The 16,083-nt window shown below is 46.8% G+C and overlaps 1 protein-coding gene across 1 annotated transcript in view; it reads right to left on the bottom strand.

Annotated features, from left to right (window-relative positions):
* The window catches only part of Tmem132c (transmembrane protein 132C), a 298,442-nt gene that overhangs the window by 76,987 nt on the left and 205,372 nt on the right, over positions 1 to 16,083 (bottom strand). The gene's annotated exons all lie outside the window — the stretch shown is intronic.

The following is a 16,083-nucleotide window of genomic DNA, read 5'->3' as shown; positions in this document are numbered from 1 at the left end:
TATATGTATATGTATATGTATATGTATATGTATATGTATATGTATATCTATGTGAACCATGTGCATGCAGAACCCCTAGGAGAGAGTGTCAGGTCTCCAGAGCTGCAGCTAGCTATACATGCTTGTGAATCTCCATGTGGATGCTGAGAATTGAACCCAGGTCCCCTACAAGAGCAGTGAGTGCTCTTAACCACCAAGCCATCTCTCCAGCCCTGTACTGTTTTCTTATGAGACTCGAGGCCCCATTCAGGCCTGATGAGAGTTAGGCCGTTGGTGGTGAGAGTGGAGTCCTTGCGAAGAAGAAGCACTTCAGAGCTACTGTCACTCTGGATGGCTGCTGCTGGGAAGGCTAAGGAACAACCCTAACAGAGCGCTTTCATTCTTGGGGCTTTGAGGCAGGGTCTCCCTGCAGAGCCCAGGCTGGCCTTAAGCTCGAGATTCTCCTGCCTCCACTTTCCTGGACGCTGTGATTATAGATGTGGACCACACACTTCCAGCCTCCAGAACTGAGAAACGAATGTCTATTTTTTTTTTTTTTGGCAGTTCAGTGGGAGGTATTAGAAAATGTAACTTTTGCTGAGCCTCTCCTGCTAATACACAGGACTAAGTGTTCCACTTTTTTTTTTGTCTATAAATATTTTATCTTGTTTTTCTCATTTTATTAGCTCTTTGAAATTTTTATACAATGCATTTTGATCATAATCACACCTCTCCTCAATATCCACTCTCTTCCATATCCACTCTCCTTTCCCAACTCGCCTAACTTTAAAAAAGCCATTGAATAAAATACATGCTGCCCATATACTCTTGAATATGTGTCTCCATTAGAGTATGGTCAGCCTACCAGGGGCCATACCCTTGGGAAAAAAAAAAAAGGCTGACCTTGTTCTCCTAGCAGCTGTCAGTTGCCAATAGCCCTATATTCTGATTCACATTTAGTTCCTGGAGATCTTCGACCTCACAGGACCCACCTTCAACATCCAGACTCCATTATACTAGAGCTCTGCTTGTGGAAGATACCCCATAGCTGCCTCTTCTTTGTACTGTGTTCTTGATGGCCTGGAATGTGACAATTAAAGATCAAAGTTGACATCTCCCAGCCTCTCTTGTAATGAGGTTGTGGCCATTGCTCATGAGAAATGATAGGTGCAAATTCAATGTCCCTTAAGAAGAGGAGGAAGTGTGGTTATCCTGTATTCTTTTTGGCTAATATCTGCTTATGAGTGACTATATACCAAGTGTGTCTTTCTGGATGATCTTTTCCAGATTTATCCATTTGCCTGCAAATTTCATGATGTCCTTGTCTTTAATAGCTGAATAGTATTCCATTGTGTAGATATAACACAGTTTCTTTATCCATTCTTTGGTTGAGGGACATTTGGGTTGTTTCCAGTTTCTGGCTATTACGAATAAAACCGTTATGAACATAGTTGAGCAAACGTCCTTGTTGAATGGTGGAACATCTTTTGGGTATACGTCCAGAAGTGGTTAGCTGAATCTTGAGGTAGAGTTGTTCCCAATTTTCTGAGAAAGTGCCAGATTGATTTCCAAAGTGGTTGTACAAGTTTGCACTCCCACCAGCAATGGAGGAATGTTCCCCTTTCTCCACAACTTCACCAGCATGAACTATTACTTGAGTTTTGGATCTTAGCCATTCTGATAGGTGTAAGACAGAATTTCAGAGGATCCCAGGGAAGATGCTTAGTTCTCACTCAGAAAGTTATATAGAGTAGATACCTGACATGGTTGAAGAGAGGGAACAGGACAGGAGCCTTCCACAGATGTCCTCTGAAAGACTCCACACAGAAGGAGATCGAAGAAGCAGCTGAGACTCACAGACAAACTTTGGGCAGAAAGAAAGGAGTCTTATATAAGAAGTGGGGAAGGGAATAGAAGAACCCAGAGGGGACAGGATCTCCACAAGAAAACCAACAGAGCCAGTGGGGACAGTGGAGACTGATGCATCAACCAAGGACCATGTATGGAGAGGACCCAAGACTCCTGCTCAGATGGAGCTAATTGAGAGCTCAGTCTGTTTGTAGGTCACCTAGTAAGGGGAGCAGGAGCTATCTCTGACATGATCTCTGTTGCCTGTTCTTTGATCACTTCCCCCAGGTGAGGCAGCCTTGTCAGGCCACAGAGGAAGAGGATGCAGGTAGTCCCGAAGAGACTTGATAGTCTGGGGTCAGTTGGTAAAGGAGGAGGGCTCTCCCATTCTGAGGACTAAAAATCTAGGATGGGGGGAAGAGGGAGGGAGGGAGGGTTATGTAAAGTGAATAAATTAATTTAAAAAAAGAGGAGGCAGGCTTCTTACTTCCCCATGGTTAATCCCTGGGCTGGGATTCTTAGTGGGGGTAACCTTTTGTGGGTGGAAATGAGCTACACTTGGGGGTGATAGAAGAACAAAGTAGAAGGAATCTGAGGAGCTTCCACAAGAATGTAGGCATTATAAAAAGAGAGAAAGAGGCTGGCCCAGTCTGTCACAGAAACATCCCTTTTATCAGAACCCACCTCCATCTACATAGGAAGTACTGTGGTCCCTGATAGGCACCTGCCTATGTGAGGAGTGGAAATGCATGGCCCCAGCAGCCTGTAAAGGACCAGGGTGGCTTGCCTTTATCCTTCCTCACGCATCATCCCCAGGTAGAAAATAAAAGTCATGATGGATGAGTTGTCTCTGCCATTTAGCTGGCCTAATTTATACACTGCTGGTGAGCAAATGCTGCACTTGAGACAGAACAAGTGCAGAATAGCAAGGGCCACTTATGAAGAATTAATGTGATACTGGGAACAGAAAAGAAAGAGTTACTCAGCTACGGGGGAAGGCATGGCTGGCTCTGCGGCACGACCTGTCACTCTGTCTTGGAGAAGGGTGTGAGGTCTGGAGGACCAATTCAAAGTTATTAAACTAACCTCTCTGCGGGAAGCATGTCTTCCCACACGGCTTTTATTATTTCTTTTTGAATGTGTTGTTAGCTTTTCTTCTGAACAAAGATTCAAAGCGTTTACCACCTGAGGGAGTCTCGGTGTCACTTCAGAAGGCTTCAAAGGAGGCGACATGGCCCCTGGTGCATGGTGATTAGGGAGAGAGTGCCTGAGGTCCCTGATCTATGGTGACTAGACTCTGAAGAGTATAGAGACCAGAAGTTCATATACACCAGCCAGTCTTTATGTTGGCTTGTTGTTGTGTCTAAGTGGCCACCCATGTCTTCTTCATCTCCCAATATAGTCTCTAGACATTTGCCAGTAAGATTTTGTACAGAAGCATGTTACCACTGTCCTGTTGATGAGATTTTAAAGGTTTCATGCTAGAGCTCCTCCCCTTCCTCCCCCTCCCACCCTGTGCCTCTGCCCTGCCAACCCTTGTCTTTGGTTGCTGTTGTTGGATCGTGTCAGCAGAGACACCCTGTAGTGGACCCTGAGTCTGAGGACACAGGACACACACTATTTGTTACTAAGCACATAATGGCAGAAGATTAGCTGCCCAGGGCATTGCAGGAAGGAGCCAAACCACATTGGATTTGCAGCACAGAACAGATTTTCCTTAATACATACCACTTTAAACAAGGCCTTGCTTGCGAGCAATTGACCCGTATTTAAGTAATACACTCCTTTATTGGACTTAATAACACACACCACTTCTCTAGTGGGCTTGCTGAGCCAATCACTTTCCGTCTTTCTGGAGATGGACGAATCAGCACATGCCTTTTGTATGAGCTTCCGTATCCTGAGGGTTTGCCAGACACTCGACCATGATTTGATAAATGGATGCAGATGTAAAGATCTGGCCTCACTTTGAGATTTTCATTTAAAGCTAGTGTCACAAGAAGGCAACTTCCTGTGAGGTTCTAACATATTCAAAATTAACACATGAAGACTCCTTAGGATCTGAGGTTTGGGGGAGCAGCTATATCCTGCAGGCCTCTGAGTCCCATGGGGCAGCCCTGCAGAGAAATAAGGAAGGCAGAGATCCTTAAGTCCCCGGGACCAGCAAGTTTCAAGGTTGATGAAGCAATACGGTTTTTGCAAACTGAAGTAATATCTTAGTAACACATCTGAATGTCCTACAGAGTCCAGTAGCTCCATAACTTGTAATCGAAGACGGCTGGGGTGATGGCTCAGTCTATAAAGTGCTTTGTGTGTAAGTATGGGGACCTGAGTTCAACCCACCTAGGATTCACGAGAAAAAATGGGGCGGGGGCTCATTCATGTGATTTCAATTTTTGTAATTTCAAGTCCTGGGGAAGCAGATACCAGAGAGCAAAATCTAGAGCAGAGCAGTTACTGAACCTACTAAGAGTTATGGACTGTCTGGGGACAGGGAGACAGTTCTGTGTGCACCAGCACTGGCTGGGAAAGTCTGATGTGGGCAGATGGCCCTAAGCTGGAAGACTTAGGGACTTTATGGTGGCAGGGCCTAGGTAGGCTACTAGGAATAGAGCTCTTGAAAGAAACAGCCCAGCCCCGGCTCTGCTCTCATCCTTTGCTTCCTGTCTGTCATGATGTGAGGTGCCTTGGCCACAAGCATGTGCCAAGAACCTTGCCATGCCTTCTCTGTTATGATGGACTCCAACCTTCTGAAGCCAGGAACCCAGGGGGCTCTTTCCCTCTTCATTTGGTTCTGTCAGGTACTGTGTTCACATGGACATGAAAGCAACACAGGGCCTCAGGTGAGAACCTCTCCTGGGGCTCCAGGGAAGCTAGTCTCTAAGAGGGAGTCAAGCAGTTCTGAAATGCTCTGCGTATCAGGGCCTGGAACACAGGCTCTCCCAGCCCTTCCCTAAGGTTAATTACAGATGAGACAAGAGTCTGACGGCTTGATGACTCCACACAAGTCAGCTCAGGGCAGATGCTGAGAGGGACCAATTCTACACCTTGTTAGTGTTCACAGTGAAGCACTTGCTTGGCCGAGATTGGAATGGAGAGAATGAACGTTCCATCTGAGCCCTGAGGCTTGAGTGCAGTGGGCAAACAACTGACTTCTAGAGGCAACTTTGGGCCTTTAGTATAAGAAGACAGGCCCAGCAGCATCTCTTCCTGGAGGAGTGGAAAATGATGTTATTACTTCCCTTACTTAGGATAAGATGGAGCAGGAGAGGGGTTAAAACGGAGGCACCAGCCATTAGTATCAATGGGAGTCTGGCAAGCATGTTAACCCCTTGAGTTTCCATAAACCCCCCCCCCCCCACCACCACCACACACACACACTGGTGAACTAAAACTAAAGCTATCATTTCATGGTTTCAGTGAATGAGAAATTATAGAGAGGTTTGTCTAGGTTGTTTTACGTTGGGGAGTCTCCTCTCGCCCTCCCAACCCCTGCCACAGTCATGGTCATAGAGGGACTTCAGATAGATCAGGGGCTGAAATAATGAGGTGAGTGGCTAGAGGGATGTCATTTCTTCCTTTATGAAGCTCAGGGTTACTCCCCGGAGTCTGCCCATAGAGTCTGGTGGATTTCTTCCCAACATGGCAGCTTCAGGGTGTTCAGGCTGCACAGTTATGGGCTTCAGGGTTTTTTTTTTTTTTCTGGACCACCTAAAGAAGTCATATGATGTCACTTTCATTGAGGGATATTAGCCAATCAGAATGCTCACCTAATTCCAACAGAAGGGAACCAGATACTGCCTACCGACAAGTAGTAGGAAGAAAGGTGCCTGAGCTCGCAACAGGGAAGGTCTCTACTTCACAAAAACACAGCCAGTCCATTGCCTTAAATTCACTATGAAGCTGAGGCTGATGGGTATCCTGGCCTCTACCTTCCAAGTGCTGAGATTACAGGCACGTGCAATAATGGCCTGTTTATGTGTGGTGCACAGTAGGCCTGCTCTCTACCCACTCAGTCACGCCCTAAAGCTTGGCATTCGAAAGCAGGCTACCCTAACACTCCCTGTATATAGGCAACAGGGATCATGTGCCAGGCTTTTCACATGGTGGGTTCCACAGGTGCCTGGCATTGGCTTCAGCGCTTCTGTAGAAGCATCCAACTTAATCGGGGGAAATTAATTTTCTTTACTGTAGCAAGACTTGACCAGAAGACGAACCACGGGGTTTGCACAGCACCGACCTTTGGGAAATCCATGTGGTCCCTTCAGACATCAGTCTGAGAGATTAGTCTGAGATGCTGCCTGGCCCTCCAGAAACTCTGCCTCTTTCATGGCATGTCTTCTGCTCCCGCCCTCAGGTGCCTCTAGGAAATCCTTTTAAGAGATTCACTCTCCACAAATACCAGGCCACATCAACAGTCTCCACTACCTGAGCCTTCCACTTCGTGCCAGACTTCCCTAGAGTCCAGGAAGTTGACGGTCTAATGTATGCTTCAAGTAGGAGGGAGAGAAGATTATACCAAAAATTGCGCAGCTGGTACAGCTACACACGTGCACCTATTTTGAAGGTCCACGTGAGTCTGCTATGCGCTTGGGAGTGGCAGGAGTGGGGCACACTTCTTTCTTTGAGAGCTCAGAATATACCCACATGCCACTGAAACAGAGATCTAAATGTGTGATTGTTTACCATCTCTAAGAGAGGACCTGGGGCGGGCAATTTCCCTCAGGAGAAAGGCGATTATCTTACTATATCATTCCCTAAGCTGCTGTTTACAGTAAGCAGCCCTGAGCCCCCAGCAGCCTTCAAAAAACAAATAACCTCCTACAGCTAGCTCGGAGGCAGGCAATTGAGACCACTTAAATGAATGCTAATGGGTATTTTACTTACCATTTTCAATGATTTTTGCTTTCTGAAAAGCCCTTCTCATTTATTACCTGACTGATTTACATCATTTCCCCCGCAGCAGCATATAGTCCCTGAAGCTTTATGCTCTTGAGTTGAGGAAGCGGAGGTGCCAGCGGCTGCTGCTGCTGCGGCAGGAAGATGGGAGAATGACACCTACTTCGTGCTGTGGCAGACCCTAGTGGTCTGCCCTCTGAGGAAAGATCACCTGAGAACTTGGCTGACCTGCCAGTCAACGGGAGGAAGGGCAGGTAGGAAGAGAGAGTCTGCTCTATGCATGGTCCCGGGTGCCACCCACATGCTAGGAAAGCTGCAGATAGCTGGGGAGGAGGGAGTGGAGAGCAGACACATTTACGTTTCTGCTGGGAATGAAGGGACTTCTGTGTGATTCTTTCCATTTAGGAAAGATCCTGTGGTCAAAACAAACAAACAAACAAACAAACAAACAGAAAATGAATGTGGTCTGGCCTTTGAAGCTTCGGGCCTCATATACTAATCCCCTTGCTTGGAAAAAGGAAGGAATCTTGTTCCAGGATGACTTTTCACAGCGGCGGCTCTACCTACAAGTTACAGATAATCAACTTCCTGAAGAAAATGGGCTCTATTGTGGAGAGAGCCTGGCTGCCTTTGCATAGGGCTTCCTGACTGCAGAACCATCTTCCTGAACAATGAGCCTTTTGTTGAACCTGCACTGTGATTTTGAAACTGTGAGCTGTTGGGTGTGTTGGCGCTTACCTGTAATCCCAGCCTTTGGAGGACAGAAGAAAAGTTTAAGGCCAGCATGAGACACACACACACAGTGAGTCGAAGCCAGTCTGGGCTATTTGAGCAGATACTGACTCAAAAAAAAAAAAAAAAAAAGAAGAAGAAGAGGAAACGTTTATAGTATGCTAGATTGGTTTTCAGCTGCTCTAGAAAAGCCTGTTGCTCTGGCAACACAGGGCATCATGCATTCCCACCTGGGAGGCTCTAGAAGCTGAAAGCTCACAGTCTATTAGGCACTTGCAGTGGAGCAACCTGTCTCCCTCTGCAGTGTGTCTAGGATGGGAGCAGGCAAATTCTACCCACCTCCTGGCAGGACACCAGCACCTCTGTTCTTGAGACACCTGTCCAGGGTTCTGAAGTTTCAAATGCAGGCTTCCCTCGGGCTGATCCCTTGGCACTGCAGCTTATGTTTGCATGACAGCTGTCATGGGACTTTCTTCAAATGCCACTTGTGATGAAGAGGGAACCTTGACGGTGAAAGTACATCCCTTCTCCATTCTCTTGGGTTCTTTGCGTTGTTCTGGAACAAGTCCTGAACACCCACATCACCAGAACTCCTGACTGCTTCTCAACACCATCCTCTTCCTATAGCCTTATTCCATTCACACGTGGTTACCAAGCCTTGCCTCCTCAAATTTACTCACATTCATACTAAATATTCATAGCATCGCTCGGTCTGTCTGTCTCTCTCAGCAAGCATATGGCTTTTTGCTGCTAGCACTAGCAAATTGGACTGCAACCCAGTTTTTATATTTTATTATTTTTTTAAATAAAAGATTCACTTCCTGTAAGATTTTTTAAAATTATGTGTATATGTATTGCTGTGTGTATGTATGTGCCTTATGTGTATCCAGGAGACCACAGAGACCAGAAGTAGGAATCAGATCTCTTGAAGCTGGGATTACAGGCAGCTGTGAGCTGACATGTAGGAAACTGGGAATTGAACCCTGGTCCTTGTCAAGAGAAGCAAGCACTTTTAACCACCAAGCCATCTTGCTAGCTCTGGTTTTCATACTTTGATTGTATTTGAATCTGCTTCCTTTTAGTTGTACAGCTGAGGCCTCCCCTCCTCCAGTCACTGGTACCTGTGAAAGGTATTTTTCAAAGAGAGCACTTTCAGTCACTTACCCACTCCGTTTGGGTGCCTGCTCCCTCTAAGCACCTTCATTCTTTATCTACCTGCCTGACCATGTGACTCTGGTTGTGGAGGCTGTCAGAAAGACTTAGTGAAACAAGGTGGTGCACATTTTGTAAAATGCCAGACCCCAGGGAATACACGGGGGCCTGTACTGCATGCTGCCGAATGCTGAGAAACACACGGAGCATTGCTGTTACTCCAGTGTGTGCTTTTAAGGCACCATGCTTACTTGGGAGACAGCTTTTAACAGTAATGCTTTAACAGCCGAGCCTAAGAGGGAACTTCAAGTGCGGAAGCGAGCTGCATTAGGTCAGCGTGTTTGGCTGGGAACAAGGGCATGGCTGGGTCAGGATTCCTGCAGCTGCTGCTTCTGACCCACAGCAGGTGCCAGCTGGATCGTGACTTCAGGGGTTACACCGTCCAGCATCGGAGCCCCATCCATTCCAGGGAAGGCTCTCCCCATTCGACATCAACCCTGTGACCCTGAAGAATGGGCTTGTAAAGGATGGACTGGGCAGCGCTCAGGGCAGAGGCACTTTTCAGATGAAAATTCCATACTGGAGTCCAGGGGAGCCAGTTTCCCTCTTCTCTCTGCTGCCTGGAGGCCATTCTTCCAGGTCAGAGAGAGCTCTTGCCTAATTGATCCCTAGCTGCTTAGGCGGGACTATCCTGGACACTGAGGTCTGAACCAAGACTCAGAACTGGGGAGGAAGATGAAAGGTAAATGCAGGCTGTTTCTAAAACCAAGAATGCAGAAAGGAGGGTGAGTTCTGATTCAAGCCCACTGCTGTCTGCCACACCCACACCCTTACTCTTTCCCTGGTGCACAGAGGCCTCTGCCTCAGGCCTGGCTCAGAATCACGTGGCTCTAATGGGGAAGGATTTGGACCGAGTGTTAATTGCTGTGTTGGCCTCACACTCTAAGCACGAGATTCTCTTATAGGCTGTTAGCTGGGTTTGCCTGAGAGCAGAGATGCTCAAAGGGCTTGGGGGTGTGGGTGGGGAAGATCCATCCATAAAGCAAATAGGATACATTCAGGCGTGTGCCTGGCCCAGGTACAAGCTATCTTCCTGGATACTGGGGATTCTGGCAAATGGCTTTGAGCCCCTGAATCCTACATTTTTTTTGGGGGGGGGGAGGTTTTGAGCGAGGGGAGAGAGCCCTCCATACTATCTTTGCAAGGCTCCTGGGCAAGCTTTCTCCTCCATCTGTATCTCAGAGGCCACTTCTCCCGGGGAAACAGTAGGGGCTCTTCTAATTCTAAGTCTCAGGCTGGGTTTGCCAGAAGCAAACTCTGGGATGGGGAGTCATTTGAAAGTGGTGAATTAATGAGAGAAATTCCCCCACTACCCAAGGAGCAAATGGGAAGCAAAAGAGAAGAAAATGGGTTGTTTTCAAAGCCCCAGCTTCCAGCCTGCTCCTTCAGGAATCTCCCTCACCCCTTCCCCCTCTGCAGTGTCCTGCAATGTTTGGTGTTGTCCAACTGTGGTGACAGAGCTGGGTTTTCACACCCAACACCTGACCTCACAGATAGGAAGATTGAGGAGGCTAACCCCCAGGGTCCTTCCTGTGACCTTCAATACGATCACAGGAACCTGATAAGAGTGAAGTTTTAGACCCAACTTTGACTTACTATGGGCTGTTACGCTAGAGCCCTCTTATAGTGAGAGGTGACTGGATGTGCACAGAACATGGAAGAAGTGGCACTGAGGAAGTCACCAGCACGCCACCAAGCCTCACCATAAGCTCACCACATGTGTGTGGCCTACTACATGTCAGAGCTGGGTTCATATTTGGGACAGGCTCCTAGAGTCAGTTGCTCTCTCTCTCTGTCCTCCTTCACCCTTTCCCCTTCCTTTTGTCCCTCCCCCATTCTTTCCCTCCTTCCCCCTGTGTGTGTGTGTGTACATGTCAAGAGACAACGTGTGTGTGTGTGTGTGTGTGTGTGTGTGTGTTTCCCTTCTCTTCTTTTACCGTGTGAGTTCAGGGTATTGAGCTCTGGTTGTCAGGCTTGACAGCAAGTTCCCTTACCCACTGTGCCATCTCACTGGATTCACCTTGTTTATTGAGTATTGGTCTCTCACTGGCATGGACTCCCCAGTCAGTCTAGGTAGGCTAAGTAGCCAGGAAGCCTCAGAGAGCACTAGGATTATCAGAGCAGGCCCCATACCCAACTTTTCACATGGGTTCAAGGGGACTGAACTCAGGTCCTTGTGTTTACACAGCAAGCACTCAGTTGATGAGCCCTCTCCTTGGCCTCAGCGGCCCCAGCAGCCCCAGCAAATCCTCTTTTATGAGCCAGAACTCTGGGATGTGAGTGAGATCTAGAAACCCAGCTGCAGCTTCCATGGCTCCAATGGGCAGCTCTCCTAATTGCTGACACTCACAAGGGACATCACAAGAGCCGAAGGCAAGATGCAAAGCACTCTCAGTGTTTCCAATTGCCACCAGCCAGCATCCCACTGAGAGGCTCCTGCAGGCAGCCACAAATCACAAAGATGGGGGGATTCTGTGCCAACAGGATCCTCAGATAATTGACTGAGTTCGTCCTTGAAGCAAGAATATTTGGTACACATGTCCTGATGAGGGCTGTCTGCTTCTGCTGGGCTGCCCAGGGAGGCCAGCTCCCATGCCCAGGGCAGCGTCGGGCATGGGGCATGGGAGAGCTATTTCTGTCAGGCTTCCTCAGAGGTCTAAGAAGCTTCCCTGGTGGGGACGGTGGATGCTGAAGCAGCTGACAGGAGCCCAGACCCCTGCCCCAGGTGTCTCCTTCTAGCATTTCAGTGACTCAGGATTTCAGTGTGCTGCAGGCTCTTTGCGGCAGGAAGTAAGTTCATATCCCAATCTCTGTGAATGGTGACTATGCTACCTTTCAAGGCAAGCAGCTTTGCAGGTAAAAGTGGAGCTAAGGGTTTTGAGCTGGGCTGGGTAGCAGGTGATGGGGGGTTTACCTGGGATGGTTTATTGGGGTGTGGTGGGGAGTTCTTGGAGGTCAAAGTAGGAGGCAGTAGACTTGAGGCATGCTTATAGAACAGAAAATACATATAGGAGCTTGGAAAAGGAATGACTGGCTGAGACTGGCTCTGGTCAGCCACAGGCTAAGGAACAGGTTGCAGGGTCCAGAAGACAAGAAGAGGGACTCTTCCGGCAGCCCGGCTGACACCTGCACCAATCCCCAGTGAGCCACTTGTAATTTGAAAGAAAGAACGTTCAGATGATAAACTGATGCCATTTTAAGGCCCTGCATCTGTGGTGACTTTTTATGGCAACAAGAAACGGACACAAAGACCCAGGGCAATGCAGAGGCATTGCCCATGTACTAAAAGGCTTGTCCACAGGCCGATTTGATGGAAGTTTTCTTTTTCTCAGATGACCCTGTCCTTGGCTTGTGCCAAGCTGACAGAAAGGCAAACCAGGACAAGCTCTATGAGCAGAGGCAGGGGCCTTTCATGCACAACACTTCACATGATCCTTTAGACCCTGGACGGCACATGGATGGATCCTGCCTTGAGACCTGGAACAGCAGATTCTGGTAGGGGATGCAGATGCTCAGAGGACATGAGGGTGTGCTGCTTGGCTGGGGTGGCTCAGGTGGTAAGGTAACACAAGAGTCTAAGTTTGATTTCCAGGAACCATGTGAAAAAAAAGAAAAGGTGGGCATGGTGGTCTGTGCTTGTGGTGATTAGGAGACAGAAGGATCCCTGGGGCTCAATGTCCAGTCAGCTACTTGGCCAAGGTCATCTTCTGTCTTACACACTCACACACACGTATATATGCACGTACCCCATACACATATTTTAAAAAGCATCTTGGCTTAAGGTCTAAGTCTTGGGGTGTTTCATTGAACAGTGATAGACACGTCTAATGCCTTGTGTGAATTTTGGGGAGCTGGCTCAAGAGCTCCATACCCTCTGGGTACTTGAGATCAGGTGTGATTCTGACTCAGCGGTACCGAGTCAGCATGGAGTGGAGAGCCTCACAGGGAGAGTCCAAGTGAGGAAAGGTCTGAAAGAGGACACTTATCGGTGTTGCACAGGGGACGAGTGTGGAAGGGGACATGGATGAGTGCTGCACAGATGACTTGTCCCTACAGCAGCAGGTGGTCATGTGCCAGGCCCTGTGGTATCCACACTGTCCCAAGGCTGAGTGACAGCTATCGTGAGGTCCTGGCTGTCACAGCCTGGGACAGGTGTTTGAGCACACTGAAGCTACTGATCCTTCCATAGCAAGGATGATGAGGGGCAATCACCTTCTCAGACATTACTTAGGGAAACTGAGGGCAGGCCAGCACAGCCAGGTTCTCTCTACCACATACATCTGCTTGTGACCACCTGCTTGTGAGTCTAGCTTGTGGCAGTACGCCTGTCTAGGATCAAAAGTGAAGCTATCCTGAAAATGGTACATAGTATTCTGTCAAAGCCATTCAAAGAGGGGCTGGAGGAATGGCTCAGTTGTCACAGGTGCTGGCTGCTCTTGCGGAGGACTTGGCACCTACATGATGCCTCACAACCACCTGTAACTATAGTTCCAGGGGATCGACACCCTTTTCTGGTCTCTGCCGGCACCAGACACAGATATGGTATACCTCTCTCCATAGTTTAAAAAAATTTTTTTAAACAAAACAAGCTACTTCTGAAGTATCAAACCAGAAACACCATGCACTCTGTAGAACCCTCCCAGCAACACAGCAGCCTCCGACCAGGGCTCTTGAGGCCCCAGAACACACAGGGCTGACCAAACGGATCATCAGAGTCTTCTGCAAATATCTCATCTCCCTTTCATGGAGTCTCAATCTGTGTCTGACACAAAGGACTATTTACATGTGTAAGTTCACTATCTGTTAATTAACATGCCTGCCTTCATTTTCTAAATTGTCTGTGATAATTAGATTTTACATGAAACCTACTGGGAAGATTTAATTTGTCCTCTGACCTCCCCTATAAGTAAGGGCCCAAGCACATATTTCTTCTTCACTTTTTTTTTTTTTTTTTTTTGGCAAGGTCAAAGATACTCAGAGATACTGAGATGTGTTCAAAAAAAATTCTTCCAGAGGTTGCCAGTCACCATGGGGATGGCTGAGGCAGAAGCCAGCAGTTATTCAGCATGGCAGCTGTCTTTGATGGCTGGGTGTTAAAGGACTCCCTCCTGCAGAGAGTCCCACAGCCCCAAGAATAGAGTGCCCACAAACAAGGTAGAGAATCTTTGTTTAATGGGTAGAGCATGAAATCTGGTAGAATCATTCTATCTAGTGTAAACATTAGGATGAAATAGTTGTTTTCTAGAAGTACTTGGACCTTGAAGAAATCCTTTTAGAAAACAGTGATTGTTTTCTGTTATCTATAGCATTGTTTTTCTGTAGGAGCTTTACAGCCTTTGTATGACTTTGGTCACAAGACAATCTTGTTACACCCAGAATATCTTGCATTACTGAATACTGCAAACAGGACAGACAACAGTAAGGACTAAAGTTGCAAGAGCATGATGTTTTTCTTCAGGAAATATGTAGATTATGAGAAAATGGTTTTACCCCAAAAAACAACTTTTATGTAACAATCAATAAATATGCTTTTAGGTGGCTCCCAGAGATTCAGTCCATAGAGGCTGTATCTCCTCCCTGCTTCCAACAGGGCCTTAATTCACCCTTGAGTGACCCTCTTTCTTCAACCAACCCATGGGACTCAGACACCAACAAATGGCAGCATTTTAAGGGTCAGTTAAGACATGTCCCATACCAGAACCTTTCTTTCCTATATCTAAATTCCTTCAGGAAAACACATGGAGAATACAGGTCTAGAGAGCCCTAGCAAGCGAAAAGCAAAACATAGCAAACTAAAGACTACACACTGTGTGCATATCAGGGAATATCACACACTACTCCGTTTATGCATGACTAACACCTGCCATTCAAACATTAAAGCTCAAGGTAGTGGAGAGGCCAGCTGTGCTGAAGTTCAGACCTGTGGAGAACCCTCAGGAACCTGTCAACTTTTATGGCTGTGTTTTACTGACCTAAGCAAAAACTGGATGTGTCTGAGAAACAGCTGGAATGCCAAATTTAGAAGGGCTTTTAATTTTTAATAGGGGAATTCTATGTCACTCACATTGGCAAAGCAATTCTTTTGTTAAACGATTGCATGCAGGCCAGCAGAGAGAAACCAAGCTCCATCCCAGCTAGAAAGCACACACATCGGTCTGAAAGCGTGTTGAAGAACTATTAGAGCCCATACTGAATGCTATCAGGCTCATTATTAATATGAGTGAACCATTTGCCTTACACACACAAAACCATTTGCATCAAGTATATAATGTACTCTGAGCATAGTCTCTCCTACAACCTCAATGCCCTCCCCCTTCTTCTTACCCTACAGATTAGCAAAAGCCATTTCTCTTGGTTTCTCTCTCATTATGATTTAAAACTCTTCTACTGGCATTACTAAGTCAGGATCAGACGTGTTACACAGTATGAGGTGGAGGGTTTTTGTGCTGCTTAATTTTTGTCAACTTGACATAAACTAGAATCATTTGGGAGGAGGAGCCCTCAGTTGAGAGATTGCTTCCATTAGACTGGCTACCTGTGGGGGCATTTTCGTGACTGATGACTAATATGGGATGTCCCGGTCCCTTGTGGGTGGCCAAGACGTCTTGGATGCAATAAGAAACAGGTTGAGCAGGTCTTGGGGAGCAAGCCAGTAGGCAGCACTACCCCATGGTGTCTGTATCAGCTCCTGCTTCCAGGTTCCTGCCTTGTTTGAATTCCCGCCATAACCTTTCCTCCTTCCTTGGGTTGGTTTTGGTCATGATGCTCAATACAGCAACAGAAACCCAAGCTAGAAAAAGCCACTTCAATCTTCTGTTTTCCATGGATGGTAGAGAGAGATTTTTATGGGAAGAAGTTCACTGGTCAGAATTATCTAGGACAGTGATTCTCAACCTTCTAATGGTGTGATCCTTTAATACAGTTCCTCACCTTGTGGTGACCACCTCCCCTCACCAAAACCACAAAAAGCCATAAAATTTTCATTGCTACTTCTTTGTTACTGTATTCATGCTACTGGTGTGAGTCATAATATAAATCTCTGTAGTTTCTGATGGTCTTAGGTGACCCCTGTGAAAGGGTTGTTCAATAACCCCCACCAGAGGATAGAGACCTCCAGGTTGAGATCCGCTAATCTAGGAGACTCAAACCTGGAAACAACCTAGATTCTCAAAGGCCCAGTATGATTACTTGCATTAAGTTAAAGGCTTATGGTGGAATATTATCATTATTTTAAAGAAGTACTTAAAGTTAAGTGAAACGTTTCCTATGTAAATGAAAACAACCCCCCAAAAAACTCCCAGTGGATATTTTAATTCCAATCTTCTGAGATAATTAACTTTCTATGGATTTTCTGTGTATGGAGATTTATATATATATATATATATATATATATATATATATATATATATATAT

Source organism: Psammomys obesus, unplaced genomic scaffold, assembly GCF_907164565.1.
Source record: "Psammomys obesus unplaced genomic scaffold, mPsaObe1.curated_primary_1811, whole genome shotgun sequence".
NCBI lineage: Eukaryota > Metazoa > Chordata > Mammalia > Rodentia > Muridae > Psammomys > Psammomys obesus.
Note: the sequence above shows the minus strand (reverse complement) of the source record. Positions and strands in the feature narration are given on the sequence as shown.